Genomic DNA, 26,428 nt, shown 5'->3' with positions numbered 1-26,428 from the left:
AGGATAAAGCCCAGGTTGCGTGCGTGGTCCGTTGGTTTAGGTGCGGTGCCCAGGGCGGGGGGCCACCAGGAGTCGTCCCAGGCGGAGGGCGAGGAGCCCAGGATGAGGACCTCCGTCTTGTCCGAGTTCAGTTTCAGGCGGCTGGTCGTCATCCATTCGGCTACCTCTCTCACCTTATATTGCTCCACCCGATTATCATCAAACTCATCAGTTAGTCCAGAAAGAGGCAGTGGTTAGCAGAAATGTTAGAAGCTATGACACCGACAGTACGGACCAAACAGATACCTCCTTACAACAATTCGAAGATTTTGGTAAGGGTCTTATCCCCTTCTGGGGACCCATATTCAATAGCCGAAGTATACGACGCCTGTCTCGAATAGTTGAGAACGTGGTCCACACCACTACTGGGATTTTAACTAATATCACTGTAGAGCTTGCAGCGACGAGGCTTGTTTCGCTCCAGAACCGGATGGTTCTTGACGTAATCCTCGCAGATAGGGGAGGAGCCTGTCGTGTGATCGGCAGCTCTTGCTGCGTATTTATTCCAGATTCAGCCCCTACCATACATCTTGCTATACAGAAACTACATCGACTAGCCAGTGAAGCCCATGTGGATAACGGTACCTGGTCCCTTAGTAGTTGGTTTTGGGGTCTTTTAGCCACCTGGGGTTGGAAGATATTCATAGTGCTGTCCGGAGCTTTTGAAGTGATATTTACGTGTTGCTTGTGTCTCCAGTGTGGACCGGCTTGTTGTTCGTTTTGCGCAACCAGAATAACGTCTGCTTTGAAGTTTTTTCGACAAATCAAGGTTGAGAAGCAGATGATGCAAAAGGAGGTGTCGGATCTCATGCAGATCGATGAAGGGGTTTTTGTAGAATAAAATTGTATTGGCTATAGTAGGCCAAAAGTGCCGTCTGTAGGGATCTAATTTTCGATACCATGCATTATTGGCCTAATATATCCAATGTAACCTCGTAATTATATAATCGCATAGTTAGAATACACCATGAATTCTTAGTAACCGTTGATTCACTTTTTACTCGCTTATTCCTATTGATATAGCCAGAACCATTTTGTTTCGTTTCCCTGTGTGCTCGCGTTGTTTCTTTGAAATCACGTGATCATGTTTGCTGCTCGAAACTATGACGACAGTCAGACTGCTTAATATAGTTGTTAGCCGGTAGCTCAAGGAAACCCAAGGTCACATCTGCCTTTCTTGTGAGATGCGCACATTCTAGCAGAGCCCGTTCCTGTACTCCCCGGGCTACAGATAGACCGGGAGGCACCTTGCTGACCTGCCCCCGGAAAAGCTTAGGCCTAGGATACTAGCAATCAATTGTGCCTTATATGGGTATTCCTCTTGGCATACAGACAAGTTGTATCTTTCCTTGTAGGATGTCATCTTGAACACATGAACCGTATATATGCTTTGTGTTTTGAACATGTAACCAGTCTCCTCTGCGCACCTCCGAGGGTCGTGTAGACTGAGGCTCCCCTGCCAGGGCTTGTATTTGATTGAATAAACGATTGAACTTTCTCCATTGTTGACTGAGTTATTATTATTGATAGATATACATGGGCTAGTGGTAAGTATCCTTCACCCGCACCGACCTATGGGCTATTGACGGACGAGTGGTGGCGGCTGTGGCACTACCCCGGCCCCGGAGATCCGACACTGGGCCTTTGGGGCTCTATGAAACGCTTGGGCTAGTGGCATCCACTTTCGGCGGTTGGACAGGGCTGGGCCTAGCCCTGGTGGGGCGAACCTGACATTATTGGGGCCGCCGCCGGATTCAAGTGGCTCCCATCGCAATATCTGAGGACCCCACAGTGGGAGAGGCTTCCTGGGGAGACCGGTGGGCCCCGGGCCCTGGCGAGAGGAGAGAACAGGGTAGCCTGGCCTGGTCAGAGTGGTGGAACCTGAACTTGGGGAGCCCTGGGGCAGTATCCAACAGTGGACTTGGTGGTGGTCTTCCCCGGATGGTGCCGGTTGGACGGCCCGGACAGTAAGGGGTGTGCGGTGCCCCCCCAGGTGTGGTTGTGGGACAGTCCTGGGCGCGGCAGTCCTGGTGGGGGCCTGGATCTGATAGAGTGGAGGGCCACGGAGAGTGAGGTGACTGTGTGGGGGGCCCCAGTGCCGCTGGCGATGGCGGAGGAGTCCCCGGATCGGCGATTCGGCAGCCGGGCCGCGGAGAGTCCCTGAGTGGAATTGCTGGCTGCTAACCTGGGGGATTTGGCAGCAGGACCTTGTGTAGTACCGCCTGGGTGGCCATGACCCACGGCGCAGGTGGTGGGGGGGCCCCCCAAGCATGGCCCAATTGACAAGTTTACGGGGCCCAGTGGAGGCGCGGGAGCCTCGGGTGGCCATCAGGAGGCCGGGCCGGACAATGCGGCGCTTATGGCAGCCATCACTCAGTCCCGGGACGCGCTGGAGGCTAAAATTGGGGCAGTGGGCTTCGATGTCATGCTGCTGCGCCAGGACCTTAGGAACGCGGTCTCCCACATTACGGAGGCAGAGACACGCATTTCTGGGGCTGAGGACGACATTGTGACCCTCAAGCGTAAGGTGGCCAGTATGGAGGCATGTCAGAAGGGCCTGGCGCTTCGAGTGGAGGATGCAGAGGGGCGCGCCAGGTGCAAAAACCTACGCTTTGTTGGCCTACCGGAGGGTTGCGAGAAGGGTGACATGGAGGGCTTCCGGACCCAGTGGCTCGAGAGCTGGCTTCCACCTGATACTCTGTCCCGGTGCTTTGTAATCGAGCGGGCGCATCGGGCCCTGGTGCAGAAACCACCGGTGGGGTCAAGGCCGCGGCCTGTGATCGCTAGGATATTGAACTATCATGACAGGGACACGATCATTAAACAGTCCAGAGCGAAGGAACCTTTGATGTTTGAAAATCAACGTGTTCTGATCTTCCCAGACTACACCCGTATGGTGCAACAACAACGACAGTCTTTTACGGCGGCTAAGGCTCGGCTGCGGGATTTGAAATTACCATATGCCTTACTGTATCCAGCCCGCCTGTGGGTCGTATTTCAGTCACGCACACATTTCTTCGAGTCCGCGGAGGAGGTTTTTTCTTGGACAGATGAAACGGTGCGGGTGCGAGCACATACCCCTCCGGGGCTGGACTCTGATTCCTCTTGTGGTGAGTCGCAGGCGAGGCCCCACCGGGAGGCGAGGCGGAAGGACAACTGGAGGTCCAGGTCCAGCCAGCGGTCTTCACCGGGCCCGGCTTCTGGGAAGGAGAAAGGAGCAATCGGGAATCAAATGAAGGACAATTGAATGATTCGAGGGACATACTGTTGATTTCCTGCATTTGCCCTACACACTTGCATGTTACACCCCCCTTGGAGGGAATTTTGGCCCTAACAGTCTGGGAGGGCGTATGTCCGGAGAGCTTGGATTCTTCAGTAGATTACCCAAGGGGGGTCAGGGTGGAGGGAGGGATCTTTTGTGGGTGGGGAGGTCCCCTAGTTGTGGGTAGGTAGTTGTAGGGGGGGTTATTTGGAGGGTAGGGTAGTTCATGGGGATCCATTGGGGTGGAGGGTCGTCAACCTCATGTTGGGGGTGGGGACCTTGCTACACCGCGACAGGTACTTCATTGTTTCTTGAGGTATGGGGTGGGGACTAGGGTTGGGGGCGAGGCGGGCAGTTTGAAGTTGCATTGGGGGGAGTTGCACGGTACGGGCAAAGCGGCAAGGGTGGTTGAGAATGCACTTTTGTGGCGTGTGTTGTAGCTATTTGATCCAGGGGGACCCTGATGTCTGCCCCAGATGGTAGGGTCAGTGGGCCCGGGGGCTCGATTTGTGTCCTCAGTTGGAATGTGAGGGGAGTACTGGATAAGATCAAGCGAGGGGCAGTCCTGAAGCAGGCCAAGAGAGCGGGGGCGGATATAGTGATGTTGCAGGAAACGCACCTCTTAGGCAATAAGGCACTCTGCCTCCAAAGGTTTGGCTACCACCAAGTCTTCCACGCTGGCTTTACCAAGGGATCCAGAGGGGTGGCTATATTAGTGCACCGCAGGGTCCCATATGTCCGTTCCACACACAGGGTAGATACACAGGGCCGCTATATCTTTGTTCAAGGTACTTTAGGGGAGGAGCCCATTGTGTTCGGTTGTGTATACGCCCCGCCCCCCTTACAGTGGTCTCTGGCAGAAAAGATATTTGCAGTGTGGGCAGGCATCCTGGATGTTTTAGCAGTGGTGGGTGGAGATTGGAATGACGTCTTAGAGGGAGCGCGGGACAGGCACCAGCCCGGGGGAGGGAGTGTGGCAGTCAGCTCTACCAAGTTGAGTGATATGATTAGGAACCTAAATTGGGTGGACACCTGGAGGGACATACATGGAGCGCACCGAGAGTATACCTTCGTATCCGCAGTTCATAAATCCTTCTCCAGGCTGGATTACATATTTGTCTCCAGGGCGGTCATAGGTAGAGTGGAGGCAGCAGACATACTGCCACGCGGATTGTCCGATCACTCCCCCCACTACTGTGGTTATCTGTTTGGATAGGCGGAGACAGCCATTCCGCTGGCGTTTATCGGTATGGCATCTGCAACTGGTAGAATATCAAAAGCATATAAGGGAGGCCATAGCCCACTACTGGTCTGACAACTTGGGGACTGTGGCGGGTGCGACGACACTGTGGGAGGTGATGAAGCCCACACTGCGGGGCGTAGATATTGCTTGATGTGCCGCGGCTCGGAGGAGGCGTAGGAAGGCCCTGGACCATGCGGAGGCGGAGATCAGGGAACTGGAGCATTGTAGCGACAACGAGGGGTAGGACCAGATGGTCGAGCAGCTACTGCTGGCACAGCAGTCATACGCCTCGCTCTTGTTGGATGAGGCGCGGCAGATGTGGCTGGCGACCCGAAGTAGAGTGTACCAATGGGGCGACAAATCGGGGACGATGCTCCATAGACTGTGTCAGGGCCTCTTTCAAGCTCAGACACTCCCGAGGATTCAGGATGAGGTGGGGACCCCTATCACGGATCCCAAGGCGTTGGCTGAGGGCTTTGCGACCTACTACACAGACTTATATGCCCCACGGGAGTGCATTTCCGCAGAGTGGGTTGACAAATTTATAGCGGATTTACTGCCGCGAGCAGTCTCGGATGCAGCCCGGGACCGTCTTGACCTCCCGTTGATGGAGGAGGAACTGGGTATCGCTCTTGGAGAGCTGAATACTGGCAAGGCCCCTGGCCCCAATGGCTTCCCCAGCAATTTTTTTTTTAATTCCACTTGCAACTCGGGGCCCATTACAGGGCGGTGGTGGAGGAGGCCAGGGAGTGGGGCAGCCTGCCCCCGGACTGGAGACATGCTGAAGTGGTGGTGTTCCACAAGCCCAGCCGGCCCCCGGAGCAGCACGCCTTGTACCGCCCGATCTCCTTATTAAACGTGGAGGCCAAGGTGTTGGCCACGGCGCTGGCTAACAGGCTGTTGCCATATATTACGGAGCTGGTACACCCCGACCAGGCGGGCTTTATGCCCCAAAGGGCGACACAGCATAATATTAGGCAGGCACATGTCGCGGTGGTGGCGGTTCGGTCTGCGGGGCTCCAGACGGCGCTTTTCCTGGCCGACATGGACAGGGAGTTTGATTCGCACAGTTGAACATATTTGTTCTCGCTTCTGCCCCAATTCAATTTTGGACCCAATTTCATGTCTTATTTAAGGTTTCTGTACACTGGCTTGACGGCATCGGTCAGAATAGCGGGGGTCCAGTCCTCGAGTTTTGTCATCGGGAGGGGCACCAGGCAGGGTTGCCCCCTCTCGCCCTACCTGTTCGCCTTGGCTATGGAGCCACTGGCGGCGTGGGTCCGAATAGATGCACAGATGAGGGGGTTTGAGTGGGACCGTGGCTTGTCGGACAGGATCGCTTTGTATGCGGACGATGTCCTCTTCTTCTTAACGGACCTCAATAGGTCGGGCCCCATCTCCTGAGAATCCTGCAAATCTTTGGCGAGACCTCTGGATTATATATAAATCCACAGAAATCCACTTTGTGGGTCCTGGGGAGTGGTCCGGCAGTTGGGGACTGGGCATCGGCGCTTCAGATGGCAGCAGATGGCATTAAATACCTGGGGGTGTTCCTGTCGGAGATCCCCGTGGTCTCCTGGGAACGAAACGTGGCGTCAATCTGGGAACGGACCTGGGCGGACATTAAAATATGGTCCCGGATGCCCCTGACCATATATTGCAGCTCGGCCATTTTCAAAATGGTGGCCCAGCCTCAGCTGCTCTACCAGTTGCAGAATTATCCCTATTCTATTACACCTTCCTGGTTCAAACAAATAGACTCAGTCCTTGGTCAGTTTCTGTGGGTGGGCGGCCCGGTCTGAGTGGCGCTGCAAACGTGCTTTCGGTCAACGTATTGTGGGGGCTTGGTGACCTCAGATGTCCTATCATATTACCAAGCTTCGCATCTCCTAGTATTGAATGAATGGTGGTATGGAGACAGGGGGGATCCGGCATATGCCCGGGAACAGCTCATGATGGAACCCCATACGCTGCACACTCTTCTGTATGCTGCTCAGAGGCGTAAGGCGCTACCGCCTGCGACACAAGTGATTTTTACTATTTGGAGGCAAGCTCTGCGTCGGATGGGGTGGTGGCAGACCCTGACTGAAGAGACTCCCCTTTGGTATAATGGCCGCCTACCCGGCCTAGCAGCGCTGCAAGGCTTTGCAGGGTGGGACAGCATCGGGATTTCTAAATTGGGTGATGTTTGGTCGGGGACTTCACTTAAGTCATTTCAGGAGCTGAGCACAGAGTATATTATGCCCCGCACCCAATTCTTCCGCTACCTACAGTTCCGGCATGCCCTGGCCCCGCACCTGGAGGGACTGACCTCCCTCCCGGAGTTCAGCACCTTAGAAGCTAGAGTTTTCATGGGAGATATTGGAACTAAGAAAATATCACGTATTTACCAACCCCTGAATATACACTGCTCATCCACCTTGCAGAAGTTGAGGGAGACCTGGGAGGAAGATATTGGGGCACTGGAGCAGGAGGATTGGAATGAGGTCCTAGCAAGTCCCAGAGGTGCTGCCATATCGGGCTAATCCAATTTAAATACCTACATAGGGTGTACTTCACTAGGCGAAGGCTGTGGCAGGTGGGCCTCATTGCATCCCCGGATTGTACTAGATGTGGTCGGGGGGTGGGAACTTTCCTGCATACGGTGTGGAGCTGTAGCCACCTAGATAGGTCCTGGAATGGGGTTTGGAATAGCCTGGATGAGGCGCTCGGGTGGGTGCTTCCGCGTACGTCGCGTCTTGGCCTTCTACATGTCTTGGATGGGGTGGGGGGGGATCTTTACAAGAGACACTTATTGTTGCTGGGGCTTACAGTGGCCAAGAGAGACATAGCCAGGGTGTGGAACGATCCAAGGGCCCCGTCCCTCATAGCTTGGAAGAGGGGTCTAGACTTTTGCATGGGGCTGGAGAAGCTCATATTTCTGGCCCGGGGATGTCCTTGCAAACATTATAAAATTTGGCGGCGGTGGGCTGACTTCAGGGGTATATGGCTCGAACCTCTGCCAGAACAGGACCCAACACCGGATCTATGAGAGTGCTATGTAGACGGATGACTGTATATTGATTGCCAAGAAGCTAGCTACCGTGCAAGGGGGGGAGGAGGGGAAGGGGGTGGGGAGGCGGGTTGTTAATGGTTTTGATAATGTTTATATGTTCCCTTTGTAAAACTCTGCTGGATTGCGATGTCACATATGTGTGTCTTTTTGTCTGGCAGAAATCTCTGGGGTACAGAGCTCTGCGATTTCCTCGTGATCAATCAAAATAGTTTTTTTTTTTAAAACAAAAGGAAACTGTGCAGGAGGGAGGGGTCCGGGTGGGATGGAGTTGGGGACAGTTGGGTGGGGTGGGGGAGGGAGGTGGGTTAGTTTTGTGCAATAATCCCATTGTACTACATGTAAAAGTCATGATGGATTGCACTGTTCTATATATGCACCTATGTCTGGCAGATACCTCTGGGATACAGAGATCTGCGATTTTCTGAGCGATCTATCAATAAAATCTGTTTTAAAAAAAACTGAACCTCACATATGAGAAATGGGAGCGAGTCATAGAGATTATTTGTAGTAATGTTAGAGAGCTGCTGCTGTGTTACAATATTGAAAACACACATCACTATCCCTGAAAATGACATGTAAACACATTTAGAATTTGGACGCGTTTCTGAAGATTACAGAGGGGTGCACGGCGGATTTTGTTACAATGGTTAAGCTGTTGGATGAGGTATTTTTGCATGAAGTGCACTGTCAGTGACCTGGCCACAATCTTTAAGATGTCCCTGGCCCAGAGCCCATCATACAAGGCTGAAAGTAATGCGTTTTCAGTCTATGAAACAGGTGCTGGTGCAGGGCTTGCCCACAGACGATACATGGCCGCAGAACCTGCTGGATATTATTGAAGACTTTGTACAGTACAATATATCAGTAAGGGTGTTGGAGACAGTATTTCATTAAAAAAAAACATTGAAAAGTTACCGCAAAATCTTTATCAAAGGTAAATTATGGTCACGTTTGCTTATAGCATATTGCCACGACACCTCAGAAAATTCTCTCATTTGCTGAATGAGTCACTCACTTAACAGTGCTCTAAGCGCTACATAAAGTCACTTAAAGAATCAAAAAGTTTGACCTACTAAATTAAAGAATGAAAAAGTTCCTTTTTGAGCAAAGAATGGAGTCAATTTCATTTTCCAATGGGCACAACTGTGGAGTAGTGCCCATTCAGCATATTTGTGAGTTCTATATTTTGAGCTTTTCACTGGAATCCAAAGATAATCACCACAAATGTAATATCTACTTTCTTGTGCGGTAGCCCATTTTTAGCCACTCTAACATTTTGTGAATACCTGATTTAGAGACGGACACACTTGTAATTTTCAAGGGCACCTTAATTAAATGTGCAAGCCATATAAATGACACTTGTAAAAGACAGCTAGAAAAGCATTAGGCGGTTCTGCTCTGTGTTATGAAGCAAAGGCTATACACAGTTTTAACCATTTTCTCGTTTAAAATACAGCCTTGAAAGGCAGGCTACCATAATTGGCTCTTTAGTGGGCGCTAAACTGTTCCCATGCTCTGAGATCACAGACAACCTCTGCTAAAATTGAGGATCTCATTACCCTTAATAGCACAGCTGCTTTGTAAGATGTATTCTCATGCATAGAAATGGACTGTGCTGAGGAAATGATTATGATAGGCCATCAAGAAAAACACAGGCAGGGAAATCCTGTTTGAGGTTCCTTTAGTTTCCTGCTTAAGCTTTCATCTGAACTGGCTTGAACCTGATTTCACTGATAAGGAGAAATTATATGGATCTTCTAATGGATCGCTGGCCCCATGCTCCAAACGAGAACATTTAAATATGAGAACAGACCACCCACAAATGCTTTCATGTGGATATTATTAGAGTACACTGTCGTAGATCACTAGGCTGGGCGACTAAACTGTCTAGTCTCCATGTGTACGCTTCAGCTCCCAGCTGTGAATCAAATTTAGATGAGATAGCTATCTCTTGTGGCATGGAAACAGCAGGAATGCAGCACATTTTTGATGCACCATCTTGGAGTAGTGTTAATGGTCAAGGAACCGTCTACAGGAGAATTCAGTATATAAAATGTGAGTCGATAAAAGTAAATAATTATTTTCACATGGCTAATTTACAACTGCGATGAAAGAAGAACATGCATAGAATGCTTCGTTAAGAGGATTCATGGGCAAGCTTAGACGCAACAAACAAATGGCCCTATATATATTCAGAAAATGGTAGCTATCCCGCCAGCCATATTACAAGTGCCATTAATTGTAATGCATTTGTAGTACTGTGTGCACAACATCTGCCATGTGTGTGATGGAATATCCTGTTTGGTCAAACTCCAAATGAGGCCTATAGACTTGAAAATAAAAACAAAATGCCAAACAAATTGACCATCTTCATTTAAAAGGATTAACATGCTCTCACACAACCAAAAGCACATGGGCCATTTATATGGGACATCAAAAAACAAGTGCGTCTAATAAACCCCAGTTTCAACAGCTTTCATCAATGCTGGGAACTTGCTTCATCACTGTCCATGATTATATGACCAAAATTCACCTGGTGATCATTCCTAGCAAGATTGAAATATCTCGTCCAATCCAAATGCCAGAAGCTTCACTATCAGACCTGACATTCTTTTATTCAACATCAAATACTTTGTAACCCTCTTGAGCCGGCATTACAGATGTACTACTTCACTATGCTTCTAAGTATCTTTTAATCAGAGTAATTTCAACCATACTTTACCTCTAATATGTATCAGGACAACACTCTTTGTGATACTTCGAAAGGATCCTATGGTCTCAATCACTCTCAGGTGTGGCTGATTCGGATATGTATCTTGACGAGATGCATCACACTTATCTTCGCAGCTGTTGTATCTAACTCAATAAGCTACAGCTGGAGCAGATCGTTGGCCCTCACTCACAACAACCTATAATACACTCACTACTATCGCTTTCTCACAATCAAGTGCTCTCATCTTCCCATATGAATTTCCTTTCTATTCATATTGGTCTGCCTACAACCAGTGCACTCATCTGACCCTTACATGTATTCCCAGCTAAGCATGGGCGGATTTTGCGGATCCACGATTCGCGGATTTAGCGGATCCACGGATCGTGGATCCGCAAAATCCGCCTATTTAGCGGATTCAGCGGATTTGCGGATTGGGGGCGGGGCTTCCTCGAGTGTGTGGGCGGGGCCAAACGGACGGGGCTTCCACGCGAGCGCACATGCCTCTTGTGTGTCTAAAAGGTCAGAGCAGCATCGATGGTATATTTGGGAAGAAGGCACATCTGCCCAGCCTCCCAACGCTCACGATTTTTTTGGGGCTGATGCATGAGTCACTGCATTTGCGCTTCAACTAGTTCCAGCGACCAAGTGTGTGTTACTATGCAATCGCGCCGAAGTGCGCAGGGGTCCCTTTAGTGAAATGTCCATCATAGTGGGTAAATGGCGGGAAGACGGTGCACACCTCGAGTGTGTGAGCGGGGCCAAACGGACGGGGCGTCCATGCGAGCATGCCTCTTGTGTGTATAAAAGGGCAGAGACCGATCAGAGCAGCAGATTAATTTTTGGGCTGATCAATGAGTCACTGAATTAAAGCTTCAACTAGGGCACCGTTGAAATAATTTACCATGGCGCCGGCAAGCTGCCAGCGCCTTCCTGCAATAGTTACTTAATTAGCTTCAACAGGAAGCTCCAACTGTTAAAATAAAGCAGGCGCTCGAGCCCCTGCTGTATCTTATCTATTAGAGCTTCCTGTCGAAGCTAATTAAGTAACCATTTGAGGATGGCGCTGGCAGCTTGCCGGCGCCATCGTAAATTATGCAGGCTTGAACTTTTGACCGCAAAATCCGCTCCGATCGCGGATTGCGGATTCTCGGTAAATCCGCGAGAGTTCGCGGATCGCGGATTTACCGAAAATCCGCAAAATCCGCGATCGGAGCGAATTTTGCGCTCAAAATGCGCCATAGCAACAAACACTCTCCCAATCTATGCAAGCATGTTTCTGCATGCCTGTCCTGGAAAAAAGAACAATTGATGGACGGAATGCTGCAAGAATGTCAAACATTCACCCCCAGTACAGAGACCTGGGCCTAAATGCGCCATTTTGTTGCACACCATGCCATTCCAGGATAGACCCAGCCATATGCAAATCAGTCTTGACCCTGTTCCCAGTGGGAACATTCCAGCCCGAACAGCCTGGACCAGAAACAAGCATCCTGGGACCTGTTTTATGGTATCACCACTCATCGGCCAGGCCGGCTTAACTCCAGTGGCACATCTGGGCATACCCTTCCCACTTAGGGCGACAAAAGAAAAAAGAACAATTGAACTGGAAAAGATGTAAGAACTACAGCAGTGCCCTAAGTAAACTGATGAAAATGTCATCATTGGGGTGCGTCAAATAGTAAAATCAAGCCATTTTTAGGTGGGCTATGATACCTAAGTCTGCATATGTTGCTAATAAGTGCAGCATACTTTTTAATTAACATTGATTGCAGACTATATAAACTATCTCAGTCCTGCACACACTGATTCAGGTACTCACCCCCAAATCCCTCACCAACCTGATCCAATAGATCATGCATTCACTCAACCTCTGTTTTGCTCTCCCTTCCTTTTACTCACACATCCACTACCTAGGGTCGCAATGGCCTCTGCTCTTGTTGATATAAGCATGCACTCAATAGGTCCATCACATGCACGGGAGTTTGTGCCAAAAGAAGATAATGTAATGATTTGCTGGTCAGTCACCCCTGACTCAGTGTCAGGTTTTCTCTCATCATGAGCCTGGGAACTTCCCTTGAGGAGTTTGTTAGAGTGCCAGAGTTATTATGTGTGTATATCTTCATGATCCAGAGTCTGGCCTGACCCAAGGCTAAGTAATACTTACAATCACCAGTTTACCATTGGCCCTGCATTTTGCTCCTTTTTTACGAAGCAATTACAACTCAGAAAATATTGTTTCCCAAATGAATGCAGCCAGTGAAATTGTCAAAGGTTTGAATGCTAGCTCAATAGATTCCTGATCCACCACCATATGTTGTATTTCACGTATGAGTAAAGCATGCATATTGGCCAGTTATTTTCAAGTCTCTTAGAGCCAACTAGAATGGGTAATGCTAAGACATAAGCCACACTATTTGTAATAATTTTGGAAATTACACATTGGCAGTCATTCAATCAATCAATAAAATCTTTATTCGATCTATTAAATACAGATCATAAGAGCACAATTAAAAACATCGGAGTCCAGAAAAGAAACATCAATTCATTACAATGTGATGCGATATGCTCCTAAAATTGCCCAAAAATTGCATAAATAAGAAATTCATTAAACGTTTTTTTTTTTTTTAAATAATCAATAAGAAAAGAGAACCCTTGGACTAAAGTACCTTATTGTGCAGACATATGGATAGGTTACACATTATCCATAATTTAATATACAATAAAAATGAACCCTTATTCCATCTGACGATCTTGCATCTTTCTCCTTTTTATACATGCTCCCATAAATGTAGCTACTGAATAACAGACAAAGGGATCAGGGAATGATTTTAAAAAGTAAAGTGCCACCCTGCATTGTCTAAAGGTATAGCGCCTTAGGATCGGTAAAATAAGATCATCTCTTTCTTTCTTATCCAGACCACAAAACAAGGTGCAGTTCAGATTGAGAAGAGTGATTATCACAAGGACACGGGATCAAGTCAGAATGTTTGAACCTTCTCTTAGGGTAATCAGCATCAGCGGTAGAAGATTCAGGCGAAATCTCAGCAAATATATATCTGAGCTGTACTATTGAGGTGAGTGCAAGGTAAAAGTAACCGCCCTCCAGCCTAGAAGGAATTCTTTTTTTAAATACTCCTGCACGCATTTTTGTTCTTGAATAATTCACCTAGCCCAATTGCAATCAGTTCAGACTCTACGTAACTCAGCCATCGGATCTTAAAATGGTGATCCAATTTTAGGCAATTTTTAATTATGGTATGAGTTTCATTTTCTGAGTCCCCACGCCATATAGAAAAACACAGTAAAATTGGCGCTAATCTAAAAGTGTCTGCAATGTAGGGTAGCCCCAGGTCCAGATGTTAAATATAGTTAGAGTAGAAAGACGGAAGTGACACTAGGGACTTAAAAAAAACCTGTCTTCGAGTATTTGAAGAGGGTTGATAGATGCATCACCTAACTTTTTACAGAAGGTCTTAATAGCTATCATACTCCTCCCCATTCCTAAAGCTCGTCCCGCAACCAGATTCCCCCAGGTTTGGTTTTTGCCAAATAAAACCCCCAAATACGGAAAGGACTCTACCACTTCTATTTCCCGACAATCCATGTGGAATTTTGGGGGTTTATCACTTTTACTGGCCCCTGCTACGATAACAAAGGATTTGCTTTCATTGACTTTCAAGTCCAATGAGTCCATAAAAGAGGCGTACGCTGTTATAAATCGTTGGAGTGCTATGCCCGATCTAGCTATCTGCACTGCGTCATCGCATAGGATAGTAATGGCAAATGGTAGGTGTCAAATATAGGGACATCCGGTGATGAGTCCAACATGGCTGTCTCTACCCCGTTTGTATTGATGGAAAAGAGGAATGGGGCAAGGATACATCCCTGCCTGACTCCCCTTGCAATTTTTAAGGGATGGGTACATTCCCTGTTTTTCCAATGCCGAACGCAGGCGGTAGCATTAACATAGAGTTGGCAGATGAAGTTGATTATGGGTGGCTTTATCCCCATCCTCTCTATTATGTGCCAGAGCTTAGGGTGGCTCACACAATCGAATGTGGCTGATGCTATCAGAGAGTGAGAGGTCCGTTCCAGGTTTTGCGTGAGACCCAGGAGAGCGGAAGCGGGAAGCAGGCGAAGCAGCAGAGCAGCGGCGGCGGCAGCGGCTCGGATCCGAGACCCGGGATCACTTGTTGGAAATAGCCGGGTAATAGCCAGGAAAACTGCCTGTGTCCTGCTCACCCAAGCCCTGCTGTAAGCGCCCAGGCTGTGCTGGAAGCGGCCGGAGGCACCAGACTACAGAGCGGAGACCGCGACTTCCACCTCTAGGTGCGGGTGAGTCACCGTAAGCGCGGTAGCAATGGCAGTGGCTGCCGTTTAAAAGCAGCGGGGGCCGCGAGAGGCTGACTTCAGTACGCTTCAGAGGGAGCAAGTTTTCCAAAGCGTCAGGAGCCACACATTTTTATTAAAAAGCGGTAAAAGCCGCGAACATTACTTACAAAGTGTCAGAAGCTCCACATATGCGGATAACTCCTTCGGTGGCACATGGAGCTTAATGTGATTGTGCAGAGTTAATAGCCAGTAGCAACAAGTGCCAGAGAGCTAGTGTGAGCGCCTGAGGGCCCTGGTAGCCAGAGAAATAGAGGCAGTTTATTCCTGCAGCAGGTTCACGGAGTATCCATGGATTTCTTATGGACATTTGATTTCCGTGGATGTGGCAGCTGTTAGATCCTCCAGCCAGCAGAGACCAGTGAACCAGCGGTGGGTTGTACAGAAGATTCTCCCCTTCCCTCATTGAAGTAGGAGTTTATTTTGGCTTTAAACAACACACCTGCACCACCAGGGAGGAAAATAACCCCCTTCAGGTCCCAGCAGGTGCCGTCTGCAGATGGACTCTCTGTTGTCCCTGTTGTTCGCCTAGCTGAGCCCAGCAAGCGCGAGGACGCAGGACGCAGGACGGAGAATCGAGAGTCGAGGACAGAGCCGTGGAGAAGCCGTGGAGAAGACCGCAAGTATAACGGCAAGCACAACGATAACACATTGCGAACAGGGATTATACAGGGCATAATTACAACAACGCCTGAGTAAAGGTATTATCACTGGAGTAAGATGGCCCCGAAAAGAAGGCAAAAATCAGATAAAGAAGTTCCCGAAGAAAGCCCAGAGAGGAGTGAGTTAATAGAGGGATCTAGGACCTTGGAAGAGAGTCAAGAAAGTCAGGTTTCCGTCACAAACATTAGAATGGGACAACGTAAGAAGAGGAAAGTAATAAAAAGTGTAGCTAAACAGGTCACGCTAGCCAAGAGGGGCCGCACCTCAACATCCAATCAGAAAGATAGTGCAACAGCATCTAGATCTATAAAGGACTTTGTAGGGAAACACTACAAAACTACAGAGACGCCAATAATAGACCTGGAAAATGTATGTATGTATGTATGTATGTATGTATGTATGTATGTATGTATACATACATACATACATTTTCCAGGTCTATTGGAGGAGTACCGCGTCCTGAACGGAGAAAACACGGGGGCTGAGGAGGAGAGCCTAATAGGGAAGGATATGGGAGGACCAAGAGAAGAAGGGATTGAAGAAGAAATGGGGGACCCCATATTGATAAACCTTACCCTTCTGAGCCAAAATCTACAAATAGCAGCACCTCGTCTTTCATCATCCCCGAAAATGTTCTCACACCAAAATTCAGAAAATGAAGGGAATACAGGGAATGAAAGTCAGAGCCCAAGCCCTGAATGGGGGGCAGCACCCAACTACGTTTTTCAGCATCTAATCGACCTAGAAAATATAGCCCAGCAGGACGCAGTAAGAACTGGAAATCAAGTTACTACAGAAAGAAATAATCCACAGGATTCGGATCTCTCCGCATCACCTACATCCACCATGATGGACTTACTATTGATGTTACAAAAAACATTGCAAGGAATTTTAGAAGTAACATTATTGAACAATGGAGTTTTAAAATCACAAAAACTGTACTTAAAAAAGATTGAAGAGGAGTTGGGGGGGATTAAGAGCCAAATGCCAAATATGATAAGACCATCAGTTACCCCCCAGCCCACAGAACCAAGTATAGTGAGTGAACCTGTTGGGGCAGAAGAAAATGTATATATTTCCAAATATCCGATGCTAATAAAAAGGCGCCGCGAATATGTGAGGATACCCGTAAAAAATAGGGCAAGTAAGAAGCGGGCCCCCAGTACAACAAGAAAGAGAAAAGGGAAGAAACCAGAGAATGAGGTACAACTGAGCCTAAATGCCTCTGCCCTGACCTATGTACCGATTGGTTCCCCGCAATCAGTGATTAAAACAACAACAACAAATACCCCAAAGGTAACAAGGAATAGCCAGAGTAGTAAGGGTCCAAGTAAGAAACCCCCAAAAATCCATTTTGCCAATGAGAGAGTACATGCACCCTCAGAAGAACAACCCCACTTCAACCAAAGATTAGACAACTCACAACTGCAAGACCTAGTAGAAGTGGGAAGCAAAATGAGACCCCCTAGGAGACCAAAGAATAGTCAGATAAAGCCAGAAATAGAGATATTACAAGAAGTGGAGAACAATAAATGGGTATATCTGGAATCGGTACAAGCAGGTCAAAGGGGAATGAATTTGAGAAAAATGAATCCACTAAACAGGGAACAGATATTGATTTCCTTTGCCAAATGTAGTAGCCTGAATGGGATCGGCACAAAAGATCTGAGGCAGGTGGGCTTCATAAAGAATAAAAATGGCAAGGAAATAACAAAAGTTTTACTCCACTCAGACCTGGTAAAAATGGCAATAATAAAAGCATCTAGGGAGATAACTCAAGTAGGAATAAGGATAATACCTGAAAGAGAAGTAAACGGCACCCCAGGAAGTAGTTTCCTGAAGTGCCACGCAGGTCTAGGGAGGAGACAAGTGAAGTTATCAAGAGATAGCGAAGAAGATGTCAGCTGCCTGAATATAGTGGTAAATAATACAAGAAAGGATGATTCATGGGATAACTGGAGTCAAAGCAGTTATGTAGGAGAATCCTCTGAGAGATACACTGAGGGAAGGATTGAAGATGGTGGTCTAAGCGAGGTAGAATAGGATGGGGGGTGTCGCAGAGTCTAAGTCTCTTGACATGGAACGTAAATGGTTTTGGCAATGAGACAAAACAAAAACATATAAAGGAAGTAGTAAATAAAATGGAAATTGCGTGCCTACAAGAGACTTGGATATGCGACGAAACCCTACCCATCGAGGGCTACCTACAATTAAACCGACTAGCAAGGAGAAAGAGATTTGGCCGACCATCTGGGGGGATAATGACCCTTGCTTCAACAAAAGTAATAAGAGATGTAATACCTATAAAAACAAAATGTAAATGGCTATTGGCTTGTAGACTAGAACTATTGACATCGGGAAAGAAACATGAAATGCTGATTGTTGTAAATGTTTATATGCAGTGGGACAATGTTGCAGAGTATGCTATCGAGATGGAAAATTTCAAAAAGGATATTGACTGTTTATTAAATAAATATGTATCAGATGTAGTGATAATCATGGGGGATTTCAATCATAAGTTATCCCCTAAGAAGGTTGATATCTGGAACAGAGATTTATTGGATGTTTATGGAATAAACTACGCCAATTTCCCAGTATGCGACCCCTCGAAACAGGACATGGAGTTAGTAAAATTTCTGGGAGAAAGGGGTCTTCTCTGCCTAAATGGCAGAACCAAAACAGATTGCCCGGCAGGGAAGACCTTTAAAATAGGCTCACAAAAATGTCCGATTGACTACATGTTCATGTTAGCCTGGAACTTTCACCTAGTACAGGAATTTAAGATATATCAAAGAGAAATTAGTGACCACACTCCACTGCATCTAACATTACTAGGGGGGAGAAAGGTATATAAAGATAAAGTGATTGGATTAGAAGTTGAGTACCCCAAGCGCGTAACAACAAGACTAACGGAGGAGTCTCAGGAAAAATTAAAGGCCTTTCAACAGAAAACTGAACCAGAAGACTTCGGGAGTAGGGGCTTGGATTGGTATATAGAGAAGCTAGCCCAAGTAGTTCAGTGCTTAAGAATAGAATTAAAAAAGGATAAAAGAAAAAGTGCAAAAACCCCGGTTAGTCGAGTGAAATGGTTCTCTAGTGATTGCCAATCTAAAAAAAGGGAGATACGGGCAGTGCAAAGAAGACAAAGGAAAAAATTCACACAAGAGAGAGACGAATATTTAAATAAGTTGAAAATTGATTTTTAAAAAATGGTCTCTGATGCAAAAAGATTATACAAAGAGAAATGTTGGTTAAACTTGTTAGTATCAATTGAAGAAAAAAACCTGAGGCAATTCTGGAAAATGGTAAAAGCAGCGTCCGGTCCAACTAACGGAGAAATGAAATGTGTTGTTAGCGATGCGGCTTGGGAAAGTACCTAAGGGAATTATATAGGGCACGAGATCCCCAAGAGTACACAGAGCCCCAACCCTGGCAGGAAATATCGGATGATTTTAAATTAGATTTCCATGAACAGCAAGTGGAAAACATAATTAGAGAATTGAAACTAACCCGTGCGGCAGGCCCCGATAATCTTCCTGCAATAATAATAAAATCAGAGATAAAGTGGTGGGCAAGATTCTTTGCCCAGATGTTTCGTGTAATACTTCTAGAAGGCATAATGCCACCGAACTAGAAAGGCGCAGTAATCAGACCAATCCATAAAAAAGGCAGCACGGACATACCACAAAACTACAGACTGATCAACCTTCTAGATGTAGGAGAGAAGGTATTCTCAAAAATTGTGCTAAACCGATTAAATGCATGGGTCGAGGAGTTTTCAATTGTACCCACTGAACAGGGAGGGTTCAGAGAGGGGCACTCCACGATAGATCACGGTTTTGCACTATGGGCAATGGCGAGGAAGTCAACGGAACAAAACGGCAAGCTGTGCTGCTGTTTCGTTGACTTCCGAGCAGCATTTGACTCAGTAGATCGGGACTGCTTGTGGGAAACTCTTATAAAGAGAAATATGCCTAAAGACCTTTTGACAATAATAAAAGAATTACATCGTGGTAATTGGGCTCAGGTAATCAGAGACACAGAGGGGTCATTAACACAAAAAATACCAATTGCAAACGGCCTGAGACAGGGCTGTGTTTTGGCCCCACAGCTATTCTCCATATTCCTGTCAGATCTTCCCGCCTGTTTAGAGGTTGAGGGTAGTGCAAGCCCCAGAATGGACGGAAAAAAGGTGCCCTGCCTTTTATATGCAGACGACTTGGTAATAATAGACCAGACAGAGATCGGCCTCAAAAGAAAGCTGAAATCTTTTAACGAATATTGTGTTAGGAAATTTTTAATAGTAAACCTAGACAAAACGAAAATGTTATGCTTTGGTAAAAAGACAATTAAGTTTAACTGGTACTTAGGAGATCTAAAATTGGAAACGGTCAACGAATATCGTTACCTAGGTATATGGTTTGATAAAACGTTAAACTGGCATACTCATCTGGAAGCCCAAAAAGCAAAAGCACATACATCAATCTGTGGATTAAAAATGTTCAATCGGGAGTATGGGGATATGTCACACCGTCCATTATTAAAAACCTTCAATACAATGATACCCCCACAAATCCTCTACGGCGCAGAAATCCTTTATTTGAGTGGTAAAGGAGTCTGGGACCTAGAGGAAGGGAAATGCCTGAAAAGCCTCTTATCCCTACCCCAATCCTCAATGGTCCAAGCAATAAAAAATGAAAATAGGAACTAAGTCTTGGGGGGTAGAAGTACAAGTTGCGTTAATTAGATTCTGGAAACGATTGGAAAACATAAAAGGGCAACAAATTGCTCAGTGGTGTAGGAAAGAGATCGAAACCAGTGACCTGAAATGGGCAAAGGCTTGTAGGGAAAGAATGATGCAGGCTTGTGAAGGGCTAAAGGTGGAGAGGTGCCAAAAGACCCAACAAATAGTGTGTACTAAGAGCGACCTGAAAATTAACGGGCAAGAAGTATCTAGAAAGACCGATATGGGATACCTTGCAAAGAAAAAATCTGTAGAATTTATGATGAACTCATGGTCAATGGGAAACTGGTTCCCCTACTTAGACATTCTACCAAATCGCTGGTATAGACAGGAGATATTAAGGATGCGAATTGGGATCAACCCGTGGCTAATAAATAAAGATTTTAAATTAACAATGTTAGATCATAAAGGGTGTTGCAGGTGTAATTTGGGCACCAAAGGAGATTTGTTGCATATCATTCTTGACTGCCTAACAATATTAGAAGAGCGTAAATTGTGGCTGCGCCCAATATTTTTAAAATATGCTATAAGAACAAGGGCACAGGCGGTCAACCTTCTAACAGAAATGCCCACAATTGAAATTGCCATTGCTTTAGGGAAATACATAAAAGTAATCCAGAATCCCCAAAATAGCCTGGAGTAATTTAAAGAAATTTTATAATATTTTAAAAATATTTTATAAAAACTTGTCTAAGAGAAAAAATGTTGTTTTTAATAACTGTTTTATAAGAGATGTATAAAATATGTGTAAGTCTTCTTCTAAATTCCAGTGGAATATTGTTATTTGTAATGAATTTATTACCTTTTTGTAGAACATTTTTAATCAAGCAGCTATGCCTTCACACTTGTTTAAAGATTTTTTATCTAAATAAACATAATCTTTTGACTTGACTTGACTTGAATGTGGCTGACAGTTCCATAAAGGACATGTAGATTTTACCACCCTTCGCTCTGGTATATTTATATATTGTTAGCGATAGATTCAAGCACTGGTCTATGGTGCCCTTTCCCCTTTGGAAACCATATTGAGCCTGCATTAAGATGTTCTTATCTTGGGCCCACCCTTCCAGCTTATATAGGAGGAGCCGGCCCATAAGCTTGGTGGCTGTGCCCAACAGGGAAATGGGCCTAGATTTCTGTGGGCTTCCCCTATCCCCCTTTTTGTGAATCGGGACAATCACACTGTGCTTCCAGGAGGGCAGCGGACCAACTAAAGCAATGCTATTAAAGACATTAGTTAGGAGTGGGGCACACATGTCTTGATGCTCCTGAAAGAGGTCTATTGGAGCCCATCCAGTCCTGCTGCCTTCCGGGGAGTACAGGCCAGCGACCCTTTTCTCACTTCTATGAGAGAGAAGGTCAAATTTCCCTGGGAATTAAAATCTGTATAAACAGGTGATAACACAAGGGCAGTATTGGAGGCGAAGATATGTTCAAAATGAGCCACCCAGGCTTCTTCACCTACATGTGTATCCAGAGCCGGATCCATGGGGTTTTTAAGGCACAGAGCATTGATTACTTTCGCCTCCTCCCTCATATCTCTTCCTCTCTCCTTTTGTGCTGCTTTGTAATTTTTACATAGTGTTCTTATATGTACCACATTCCTTGGCTGGGTTTTCAGGGCTTTATGGAGAGCTTTCCTGGATGTAGTGCAGGGGGAGTGAAACCAACGCTTTGAGGTTAGACTAGACACTGATTTATGACATTTACTTTCCATACCTAAAAGGTCTATGAAGCATGATACTAGTAAAGATGGCCAAGTATCATGCTCCAGACAGTTAACATTTTTATCCTGTACATTTCTTATAATTTCCGGAATCAGTTTCCGCTTCTCAATTTGGGCCCATTTTAATTGGATGCCATTTTACCTTGACAGTGTTAGGTTTTCTACTGTCTGAGGTGGCTCAACTTCTTCAATTCCTACGCTTATGCATGTGGTAAATATAGCTTGGTCGCTAAAGGGCGTGAATAGGTTGTTTGGTGAGTCACCTTAGCACTAAATGGAGTACTAACTAAGATGAAATCAATGGTGGATTCTTACTCATTTTGCCTAAAAGTTCTCCCTACCTGGCCGGAGCTTACTTTATTAGCTATTACGATATTTCTGGTGAATAGCATCCTATTTAGGCTATTGCCATATTCATTACGGACAAAATGAGTGATCGGATTTCCCTGCAAGTCCTCAAGGCCACAAACATGATCTTTAGTGTGCTTGCAAAGGTGCATATTGAAGTCACCCACCCAAATAATATTAGGTGGTCCAGATTTAGTGGACAAAAAAAATATGTCTAACTCTCTGTCCAACTCAGCTACCACTAGATGCATGTGTCCCCTGAATTCGTTATTATGATAGTTAATTAGCAGCCAGTCACCTTTGCTAGGGAATGCAATGGAAAGGAGATGAAAAAGGGTATCCGAACATTCAACCTTCCTTGCTTTCAATGGGACGGTATTGAATGTTAGGAGACCGCCCTTTGCTCTACCTGTCACTGATGGTGTTGCCGCTGTCTGGAAAGAAAAATAGCCGTTGACAAAGACAGGATCCAACAACCAAGTTTCCTGCAGGCATATGCTATGTTGAGATTGCCAAATTTGAGGCACCGTTCATTACCTAGTTTTGTGGCAATACCTGCCACATTCCAAGATGCTAGACTAATTTGGTGATTGTGTGCCTCTTTCATGATGTAAATAGTATCGTGTTTCTCTTGGATGGTGGGGACTGGACTAAGTGACCTTTCCAAGCCCTCTTCAGGATTTGTACCACTTAGAGGCAGTCAATCACAGGCCTCCAGGTCTGATAGGATGGCATATCTATTTTCCAATGTGAGCCCTGGAAGGTTGGTGATTTCCACTCTGTGGTTCCAGGATGGGTCTCCCCTCACCTGACCACTCCTGGCATTTCCATACCGTGCACAGTGATTATAAAAAAACTCCAGCGACAGGGGAATTAACTGAGTACCTTCTGTGGGGATTTTGTGTAACTGGTTTAAGAGTGATCTAACCACATGTATGTTATCAAAATGTATCACTACACAATCACCTGGGAATGTTTTGCTAGATGAACCCAGATATCCCACTCTCCTTGCCACAATATTTTGTTTGGGCAAGGGGCCAGATCCCACCCCCATGTCAATTAGGTGACATGACAGCCAATGTAGGCATTTATCCATTAGTTGTATTGTCGTTTCGTGCTGAATCTCCTGCAAAGTTGGTACATTTGCCAGGACCAAAACAAAAGGGAATGCCTCAGGCGGAAGGTGCAGGGTCTGGTGCGGGTAGAGGTTTGTCCCTGCTTTTGGGATTTCTGCATTGCTAGAAATGGCCCCCTCTCCCAGTTTCTCGGACCACTGTACCAATTCTTATGCCAGGTGGAATTGGAGATGGTCCTACAGTAGCCTTATCGATGGACCCATTAGGTTGTATGGGGGCACATACTACCTTAGTGAAGGTCCTTTCTCGGGACAGGGATTTTATGGTGGAGCCAGACCCGAGTCATTATGTACAGGAGGTTGGCCGGAGTCCCCAGTTGACCGGCGGGCGTGGGACACAAAGTTTCACGGGGCGCAGACTGCCTGTTCCCTGTGCCTCAATGTGAGATAGTATCTCCTCGATCTGTGTCAATTTTAGTATGAGGGGATTCAGTAGAGTGCACATTTTTTTTCCAGACTTTCCCACATAAGATCGTTGGACTGCCGTAATGACAGGGTCCAGAGAGAATATGTAAGCATACAGTTTTCCGTATTTGTGTTCACCCCTTGGTTTTCGTTACTCTGGTGGTTCTGATGGGTTTTACCTTTGGGGCCCGCCTCCTTTTCTTCTTTTTACTGGTGGTTCATTATTATAGTCTATGTGGGAGCGGGTCTCAGACCTCTTAATAGGTGATACAGGTGGGTGAAGTGCTACAGGTGGTGGTAGTAACTGGCTACTTGTTGGGAAGGGTGGAGAAGCCAATAGGGGTGGCTGGATGGTGCAATTGTCTGCACACTCTAAGACAATCACTTATGTGCACAGTACCTTATGTGGGATACACACGTTAGAACGGGGGCACTGCCCAGCCTCCTCTGTGCACCATGGGAACTCGTTGCGCTTAAGTGCGCGGGTCCAATAGTAGGGAGGTTGGGACTGGGAGTTGTAGTCTTCCCCATCCTCCAGTAACTCCAGTGACTCAGCAGTGACGGTTGCGGCTTGGATGGACGCGGGAACTCGTCATGCCTAAATGTGTGGGTCCAGCAGCAGGGAGGTTGGGAGTTGTAGTCCTCTCCCTCCTCCAGTAACTCCAGTGACTCAGCGGTGGCGGCCTTGGGAACTCGTCACGCTTAAATGTGTGGGTTCAGCAGCAGGGGGTTGGGAGATGTTGTCCCCTCCCTCCTCCAGTAACTCCAGTGACTCAGCAGTGGCAGTGGCGGCTACAATGGCCACAGGAACTCGCTGCGCTTAAATGCGAGGGTCTAGCAGCAGGGTGTTGGGAGTTGTAGTCCTCTCCCTCCTCCAGTAACTCCAGTGACTCAGCGGTGGCAGTCATCTTTTAGCACAGGCCGAAGAAACGTGATATCCTAGTGACAATACTTTTCCAAGACAGATTAAAATATGCACATTTCGAATTTATTAAACTCAGAGTTTATACTTTGTCATATCTAATTGGGACTTTAGCTCGCCTCTCACGTGTACTTCATTTCAAAATCTGATAAGTATTTAAAAAAAAAAAAGTATCTGGTTTCTATCACTTTATTTATTTTGTACATCACTGTTAAGGTGTCTTTTGTCATTTTCCATTCAGCAGAGCACAGCTGGTTTCTGATGCTAATATCATTTCTGAAGCATGCTCACTGCTTTTTTTTGTGATACTTACAGAATGTCCCTTACAAAACATCTGCTCCATCCTCTGTGGAATTTAAATCATCATACCTCACTGCCGACTCCACATTTGTCCTTGGATACTGTGACAGCTGCACATTTGTTTAATTAAAACCGTGCAGTCTTCAATTTGTCATCAATTCCGGCTTCCGGACTCCTGTCAAATATGATTGTCCTTGGAAATACATGCCTTAATCACTAAATAATACGGTACCTGCTCCAGACAACCGGTGTCCCTCAGATGTCCTACGCTTGTTAAGTCCTGGCTTAGTTATTTTAAAAAGGGTTTGTTTCCTTGTGTGGATATTTCCGAGAGTACTGATCGAATGTTATTTTATTAAGAATCTCAGACCCATCATTCACATGTTTCTGTAAGGGATTTGAAAAGTTTTAATGCGAAGACTTCGTTTCGGGCACACCTTTGAGAGATGCAGGCAATTATCTGGAACTGTCACCAAATATGTTTGGTTAACTTCATATTATCTTCTTCAAATCGAGTTATCACCATATTTTGTTTTGAATTTGATGTCCTTATCATTATTTTGATTTACTATGGAGCAGGTGTGAGAGAAATGTTCCATTGTAAGTTGCCCTCGCTTTCCCTTCCTCTTTTAACACACACTGAAACTTATTTTGGCACTCTCTTTTCTCCTTTCCGCTATTTTGCGGTAGAAACATATGATATGCATTTATCTTACTGTTAGGCTCTTCCAGTGACATAACAAAAATGACGCTCCACCCTAGCCCCACAGAATGTGACCAGGGCCCCTTGAGCCTCCCTTATCTCACATATATGTATTGGCCTTGGGCCTATTTGTGCCCCTTTGAAGGTAGATCTAGCAATACTTTAGGCTTTGGCAATGCTTGTTTTGTCATGATTTAAAAAAATAAATTACATTGGATAAAACAAACAATAGATTTTCGGTCGCAGAACTCACACACACTGTCATAGGTAGTCCCTGTCACTTAAGGGAAATGCATTGTATGTGGATGTGCTTCTTATGACAGGGCAGAATACCATCAGTCACAATGAATAGCAAAACCCCTCCTGGGTTGCTTGTATTCCGGTTCTGGGAGTAACCGGACCCGTCAGTTCGGGCTGACTGTTCTTTTTAATTGGATGCTAAGGCCTATTCCATCGTTGCCATGTAATTTCCATTGAAATGAATGGCATTTCCATGACGAGCTGAGCTCGTCATGAGCTTCCAAGGGGTTTTAAAGCAGGGTCAAGACAGATTTGTTGTCTGGGTCCAAACTGAGGTGGCATGGTGTGCATAATGATGGGCTGGAATGCGTCCTGAGTAATTACCAGTGGCTGAGATTAGTTCAAGAGGTCCACTAATAACTTTTTTGTGTACACACGTCACAATGAATTTAGCCACTTGTTGGAGTGGGCTGACCATAACGCCATGCTGTTTACAAATGTAGGTGGAAGAAAAACATGAATAATACAATAACAGACCAAA

At 46.2% G+C, this 26,428-nt stretch overlaps 1 long non-coding RNA gene across 1 annotated transcript in view; it reads left to right on the top strand.

Moving 5' to 3' along the window:
• The first annotated feature begins 14,459 nt into the window (after positions 1-14,459).
• Positions 14,460-26,428, top strand: part of LOC144824980 (uncharacterized) — a 93,741-nt gene continuing 81,772 nt past the window's right edge. Inside the window, exon 1 of the long non-coding RNA XR_013609221.1 lies at positions 14,460-14,641. This is a non-coding gene — a long non-coding RNA (uncharacterized LOC144824980). The remainder of the gene's footprint in view (positions 14,642-26,428) is intronic.

Source organism: Lissotriton helveticus, chromosome 3_1 (assembly GCF_964261635.1).
Source record: "Lissotriton helveticus chromosome 3_1, aLisHel1.1, whole genome shotgun sequence".
Taxonomy (NCBI): Eukaryota; Metazoa; Chordata; class Amphibia; order Caudata; family Salamandridae; genus Lissotriton; species Lissotriton helveticus.
Note: the sequence above shows the minus strand (reverse complement) of the source record. Positions and strands in the feature narration are given on the sequence as shown.